The sequence below is a fragment of the Rhinopithecus bieti genome, unplaced genomic scaffold (assembly GCF_001698545.2).
Source record: "Rhinopithecus bieti isolate Rb0 unplaced genomic scaffold, ASM169854v2 scaffold_26425, whole genome shotgun sequence".
NCBI lineage: Eukaryota > Metazoa > Chordata > Mammalia > Primates > Cercopithecidae > Rhinopithecus > Rhinopithecus bieti.
The window spans coordinates 696,580-704,482 of record NW_016811900.1 but is presented as its reverse complement, the minus strand read 5'-3'; the positions used below and the strand labels follow the sequence as shown (position 1 = coordinate 704,482).

The 7,903-nt window shown below is 40.6% G+C and overlaps 1 long non-coding RNA gene across 1 annotated transcript; it reads right to left on the bottom strand.

The window, feature by feature from the left end:
* Positions 1 to 482: 482 nt before the first annotated feature.
* LOC108544289 (uncharacterized) lies at positions 483 to 5,612 on the bottom strand. Its single transcript, XR_001889790.1, has 3 exons — positions 5,569 to 5,612; positions 2,981 to 3,038; positions 483 to 729 (listed from the first exon to the last, which is right to left on the bottom strand). It is a non-coding gene; the product is annotated as an uncharacterized LOC108544289 (long non-coding RNA).
* Positions 5,613 to 7,903: the final 2,291 nt, after the last annotated feature.

Below are 7,903 nucleotides of genomic sequence, written 5' to 3'. Positions count from 1 at the left end.
ATGACAAGTGTTTTGACAGCTCTAGAATACTTTGAGGTATTTTTAGCATATTTCTGAGTCGTATTAGCTTAACCTGTAATAGAATATAAATGAGCCCATATGGCACAGATGTAATTATGCTCCATGTGAGAAATCCCTGTAGTAGGTTGAGGAGGGGGTTGGAGGAGAAGAATACACCAGCCCCCACCTCCCTCCCCAACCTCTCCCCCTCACCACATGTGCCTTCTGGAGGGCATGATTTACACATCATTTGCATTGAGAAGAATATGAAGAAACGCATTGCTAACAACACAGTACTGAAAAGGGCAAGCAAAAGATTGGGGATCCCTAAGGGTGCTGCTCTCTGTGACTGACATCCGGTTAGGAGTAGAGGCAGCTTCCCTTGGGGATCATATCTGATGAAGCGATCTTTGATTATGTGGGCATAGCAATCATAAGGCGTAATTATTATTACTGCAAGAGAATGGGCAACAAATCTCTGGGGAAAGCCTCTGTCACAGACACTTTGCTGGCACACGCTGGAAGCAAATGTTCTCCCAAGGATCATTTTCATTCCAACCTGATATTTAGCTGAAGCTTCTTTGACTACCAGTCATGAAACATTAAATATAGATTAGAGCCAGAGAGATGTTGAAAGTTGAAATTCACCGGAGGTGCATGCTTGTGTCCTTGAGAAACAACCTCGAATGCTGTCCAGATGTTGCAGCAGCAAGGCAGAATGGTCCCAAGCTGCAAGGAGGCCACAACAGAGGAAAGAGGAGATGTTTAGCATTCCACCAGCCTTCTGTTTGGTTTATTTGTACTACATTAATTTAGCAGAGAATCCTAACAGGCTGTTAGTGGTAGATGTTGCAAAGTGTTCACTACCCCGAAAGAATGAAGAAATGCTTTTGTGCCAAGAAGAGGAGTAATTCAAAGCACGTAATTGATTTCCTACAGTTTCAAACTGTGATAAGACTAAGGTCTAGCAACAGAAACATATGTTAGCAGTTTTGTCTGTGTTTCTTGATGAATTAAAAAAAAGAGCACCCCCATAACTAGTAGATGGTTAACTTACTTTGAACATCTCACTAGATATTAACAGATACTTGCAGTGGAATTTGGAATAAATTGGTTTGATTTGGAATGGTTCTCAGAGGGCAGCTGTGCTGTAGGAAGCAAAATTCATTACCCAGGTGTGTGATGGAAACACCTCTCCCATTTCCTCAAGGAACTGGGTGTGCTGCATTTACATTCAAGACTCTCTCCACTCCCCTTACCTCACCCACTTTTGCAGAACATGAATCAGAGGGAGACTCTTCTGGTATTAGTTAGCATTTAACACGCTTTACTCAGGGAAAACTCTTGCTCACTATCACTCCCAGCAAACCAGCAATATTAAACCAGTCACCCTAGAGGCAACTGACCAGCTGTTCTTCTTGTTCATAGGAAACAGAGACAGAGGAGATGAGGCGGTGAGCACCATGTAGGGATAGGAAGTGAGACCTAGGAACTCCTTGCCGATGAGGGCTGAAAAGTGCTGGCTTGGATGAACAAAGAGTTTTTATTCCCATAGATCTTTAGAAACAGGAGGTACTGGTTAGTTCCTTGGGTCTCCCTGGAAGCAAAGCGCTGGATTAGATGATATGCTGACTACCCTCTCTTTTCCAGGTGTCTTTTACCTTCTGTCAAACTAGCATACGAAAATTCTGAATCTCTCTCCCACCAAAAAAAAAAGAGGAGGTGGGGGGAACGTGGACCAGAGGCTTTGTCTGAAGTTGCAACAATCACTGGGGGTCTCTCGACATAGTGCTTCAGGGCGTAAGGTGATCATTAACAGTCAGCAAGGCAAGTGACCTGAGGCATGTGAGAGCTGGGAGACAGCAGAGTCAACTCTTACCTTTTAAGCATCCTTCCCCCAGCTCTTGTTAGAGGCCCCTTCTGCAATGCCAATTCTGTGTTTATACTGATGTTGGAAATAGATATGTATGGAATAACCCCGAAGTCATGTGAAACAAATACAATTCACCAAAAAGGAAGAGCCAGTCCCTGCCAATTTTCATCAATCTTTGTTCCACTTATGTAAGAGCCCTGGCAACTGGGTGTAAAAACAACCTCAAGAAATACCATCATACTCTATCAATGGGTAGCCCTCCGATGATAGGTTTGGAGTGGGGTTGAAGGGTGGAGTGGGAAATGTTTCACCAGGGAGGTGGCCCTTGAATTGGCTCTTATAGGGTAGAAAAGAATTTTGTTGGAGGTTTGGGGTGCTAAGGAGGAGATTCCTGCAGCTGGATGGCACACTTGAAAGCACAGAGACTTTGAAATTGCAAGTTATCAGGGAACTGCAAATAGTGGGGTAAGGCTAGAGGGTAGTAGGTAAGTGGGGAGAGAAAAATAAGCTAGATGGATAGAAGGTGGTCATCCTAAGTTTTCCTGCCATTAAAGTGTCCTGAATAGAAGTAAAGAAAGGATTGAGCAGAAGTGATCAAATCAGTTTATATTATAGTGGTCTAGGTGTGAGAGGATGAGTTCCTGAACCAGGGCAGGGACAGTGGGGATAGAAACTACAGGAAGAGTAGGAGAGAAGTTAAGGTGGTATAATCTACCGGACTTAGTAGCTTTTACAATGTGAAGAATGAGGACAAAAGGGAGCCTGGAATGATTCACAAGTAGAGTGAGCCAACAGCAAATACTGTCCAAATCATTGAATTTCACCTCCAAATTGATTATTGTGTTACTTGAGAAGGAAGTTTGTTTCTGTATTTGATTTTGGTTTGATTTAGGGAGGCTTTATTTGGAATTTCCAGGTATCTCCCTCGTATATATCTCCCACGTATATCTCCTTTTTGGCAACAGGGACTGGTTTCATGGAAGATAATTTTTCCACAGATTGGGGGTAGGGAGGATGGTTTCGGGATGATTCAAGTGCATTATATTTATTGTGCACTTTATTTATATTATTATTATATCATAACACATAATGAAATATACAACTTACCATAATGTAGACTCAGTGGGAGCCCCGAACTTGTTTTCCAGCAACTAGATGGTCCCACCTGGGAGTGATGGGAGACAGTGACAGATCATCAGGCATTAGATTCTCCTAAGGAGCATGCAACCTAGATCCCTCACAGGTGCAGTTCAAATACGGTTCACGCTTCTCTGAGAATCTAATGCCACCACTGATCTCACAGGAGGTGGAGCTCAGGTGGCAATGTGAGCAACGGGGAGCAGCTGTAAATACAGATGAAACTTTGCTTGCTTGCCCGCTGTTCACCTCCTGCTGTCCAGCCTGCTTCCTAACAGGCCACGGACCATTACTGGTCTGTGGCCCAGGGCTTGGGAATCCCTCCCTTAGTGGACAGCAAAGAGAAAGTGCCTGGATGAAGGAGAAGAAAGAGGGCAACTGTGCTGGGAACCTTCAGATTGTGGATAGTGGAAGTAAGGTGATGATGGTCACCAGGAGAACCTTATGAAAAAGTAATATAACATGTTCTAAAAGCTTTATTTATTTTATTATTTTATTTTTGAGACATAGTCTCACTCTGCTGCCCAGGCTGGACTGCAGTGGCACAATCTCGGCTCACTGCAACCTCTGCCTCCCAGATTCAAGTGATTCTGCTTCGTCAGCCTCCCTAGTAGCTGGGACTACAGGCACGTGCCACCGCACCTGGCTACTTTTTGTATTTTTAGTAGAGACAGGGTTTCTCCATATTAGCCAGGCTGGTCTTGAACTCCTGACCTCAGGTGATCCACCCACCTCGGCCTCCCAGAGTGCTGGGATTACAGGCGTGAGCCACCACGCCCGGTCCTAAAAGCTTTTTTAAATTATTCTTTCTGACCCAACAAATTACACTTGTAGAAATCTATCTTAACAAACTGACCAAACTTCTTTTTTTCCATTCTCATATAATGTTTCAGTGAACATTTCTGTGCAAATAAATGTTTACTGCAACATTATTAGAATGGAAAAAGTTCTACATCATCAATAATTGAAGTGATTAAATAATTGCTCTAGTAGCAGTTAATGCAGGGGCATAAGAGAACAAAATAAAAAGCATAAAAATTGGAAAGGAAGAGGCAAAATAGTCATTATTCACAAGTGAGATGGGTGTACCTGTGGAAACCCCAAGAGAATCAACTAAAAACTGGTTATAAACAATAGAAAGATTCAATAAATTGACAGATTGAATGATTTGTAAAAAATGTCAACAGCTTTCGGACCAGTGCGGTGGCTCATGCCTGTAATCGCAGCACTTTGGGAGGTCGAGGCAGGCAGATCAAGAGGTCAGGAGATCGAGATCATCCTGGCTAACACAGTGAAACCCCATCTCTACTAAAAACACACAAAAAATTAGCCGGGTGTGGTGGTACGCACTTGTAGTCCCAGCTACTCAGGAGGCTGAGGCAAAAATTTCATTTGTCAAGGAAACATAAATAATTGAATAAATGGAAAGTCTATACTAATTTAAAAGATTTAAATATCCTATTTGAGAGAAAACTGACTCAATATTAAAAGTCAATTCTCCCTAAATCAATCTATAAATTTCATGAGTTTCCCTATAATTCCAGTATGCTTTTGTTTGTGATGGTAGTTTTGGTCATTTTGTTTTGTTTTGCTTTTGAATAGGCAAAATGATTTTTCCTAGTGGTGGGGTTTAAATTTTATAAGATTTAAGAGTGATGAAGGGATACTAATCTTATTGGCCGTAATATTTCAGTGAATAAAACCCCTAGGCACTGGTAAGTAAGTACATGACTCAATTAATGGAAGAGAATGGCAAGTGCAGAAATAGAATCAAATACTTACTAGAATTTAGCATGTGATAAATAGTGCAGCATTAGTCTGGTCTTTTAAATTCTGAGATGAAATTCCCTTTAGAAGAAAACTGGTAATATTTCACGATTCAGTGGATTTTGAGAGAGTAATACTTTGCCTATTGGAGAACATTATAATTTTGTTCCATTCTTTACAATGCCAGGATGGGTAGTATATTTGTTTCAACGCAATTGTTTTTTCTAATTGGTGTGTGTGTGTGTGTGTGTGTGTGTGTATAATTATATAGCTATAAGTAGTCTCCACATTTGTATTTATAACCAGATACCCAGTGCACACTATATGTGTGACATTTTTGCTTAATGCAGTATTCATGGGTGCCCAGAGAAACAAAACCATTACATTATCATCTTTTTAAAAAGGGTTGATAGATGAGGCATTTAAAAGTTCTGGCTAAAATAAGGTTTGGGGATTATTAACGGATTTAATTTCTGCAAGCCAACTCCATGACACATTACCATGGCTAGCTAAGCATTAACTGGATTTTCCATCCATTTCCCATATTGTTGAGCTCAACCTTAACTTGTCAGCTTGGGCAAATCCCTTAACCCCTGTAAGCCTCAGTTTCTTCCCCTGTCAAATGAAGGGGTTAGGCGAATTGATCCCTCCAGGCCTTTCTCACCCAAAGCTTCTGTTATTCTGGGTACAGCAGACCATTGCCACACTCTGTTGCACTAAACATAAGGTAAAACAAAAGGAGAAGTGTGCTTAGTTAAAAACAATGCAGACATTTTAGGTAGAGTAGTTACCAGTTTAGAACAATGGTTGCCAGTCTTTCTCGAAACTGCAGCTCTGTGCCAAAAAAAAAAAAAAAAAAAAGTATGCATCTCAATATTTGTAAATACACTTACTTATAAATTCTACATATGTATTGCTATATGTGCATATATATGTATTAAGGTATACTGCAGTAATGAATTATGTTCATTTTAACACATCCAAAAAATATAAAGTAAGTCCTAGCATTTTCTTCCAACACTTCAGCGGGTCATCTTGTATATCCTCTAGAATGACTGGTTTAGAGATAGAATTAGTTCACTCTTCAATTAGTATATTTAATAAGGAGCAAACTGGTGGAGCCCAGAAGCTTTTTCAATTAATCTGTGGGTGAGGGGTAGCCAAGTATGGTTGAAAAGAAAAATCTTTTTTGAATCTGAAGTCAGAAAACCCTGCTCTGACAATTAGTAGAACACTAACAAAAATGCCATTTCCCATCCCCAGGGGCTTCTACCAGTATCCTTGCCTCTTAATTCTTTGTGCCTTATTTTCTTCACATGTTAAACAGAGTTAATACTACATGGCCCTATAAACCTCACAGAGTTATTGTAACAAAATAGATTTTATATGTGATGTATATAGATTATATATAGTAACAAAGTAGATGATATATAGAAACCTATATATAATACAATCTGTATATAATATAGATTATTATCTGTATATAATATATATCATGCATTATACAAATGGGAAGTATAAGAATTATTGTTACCAAATGCACAAATACTATACATTCCAATCCAGTTTAACCTTCTACAATTGACCTGATTCTTACGTACATGTAAACCTGACCAAAGAGTACCACATACTGTATCCTAAATTGATCAAGTTTCTACTTAGGAAAAGGAACAGGACAATTAAGTTGAAAAGTCTTCTGAGAATACTGTTGAGCTTCTCATCATTCTAACACATTTTATTCCCAGGTACACAACAGATATTTTAGTGGCAGGGCCCCCCTACCTATTCTGCTTACACCCTGCTCCCCACTCCACTCACTCTTAGCCACCCAGCCGCTCTCCTCCAAAGCACCCCACCCTGGCAGGATTGGGCTATCACTTCTTGGGCACTGTCCCATGCTCTGATAATCAAAACTTATCTGCCCTGTGATCCATTCTTTCAGAACTTTGCCATCTCCTCACTAAGAGAACAGTATCCATGTGCAGATGGCATAAATGTCATTTATTGATGGCAGGTTAATGTATGACCTCTGGCCAGGTGTAAGCCTGGGCCCATGAAGCAAGGACTACAGCATCATTGGCAACTATCCTTCCCCATAGTCAAGTAGGACTCAGCAGGAACCAGTTATTGCTTCTTGAACTCAGGAGTGCCCCCTGCTGGAATCCTACATTGTTCCCCAAACTTCCAGGGTGTCAACCTCTGTGCCTTGAAATTGATGGCAGCTGACATTTATTAACCACTTGATATGTGTCAGGTTTTATTGTAAGTGCTTTCCATGTTTTAATTCATGCAGTCATCACAACAATCCTGTGACACTGAAATGGTATATCAGAATGGAAATCAGCTGAATATCAATTCTGGATACAGGTATTATTAATATCCCATCTTGATATTTTGAAGATGAAGAAATATTCTTTTACTCAACAAATATTTTTGAGCTCCTACTATAACCCAGGCACTGTTCTAGGCCCTGAGCATACTCCTATAAGCAAAACACAAAAACCCCTGCCTTCATAAAGCTTAGATAACTGTGAAGGTTAATGAAGAAACTTTTTGGCAGTGATCTTAAATCAGACCAGACAGTCAGCTACTTCCCCTGCTGGGCCTTGCCTGTCACAGCTGAAAAGCTGCTTCTGGACTTGTGTGGAGCTATCAGAGTTATAGTCATTGGACTGGCAGCCCATCTGCTCTCATAGACGGCTTCAGCTCCAGCTTCATTTGCACCCCTGTGGGCACTGGGAGCTGAGTTGCCAAACTTCTTCTCTCATAAAGACTCCAAGAAGTGGTCTGGGACAATGCCAGAAGAGTTCATAATTCTGTCTTTACCAGATCTGTGGACAGAGGAAGAGTGCTGATGCCGAAACGTTAAAAACGTTATAAAGTCACTTGGAAAGAGCTTAAAACAAAACAAGTACACTTTGCAATGGAAATTTCCAGCTACATGTAAGAAGTTACTAAAGACAGAACCTCAACTTGGTTTTAAAAAAGAAAGCAACTTCCCTTTGTGAATTAGGAACAAAGTAAATTAAGATCTTGATCTCATGGGTACTCTACTTATAAAGAAACATCCTACCATTAGCATTTTGACAGAACTGATGTGGCCAGCTGTGATGAGGAAGCACTGTC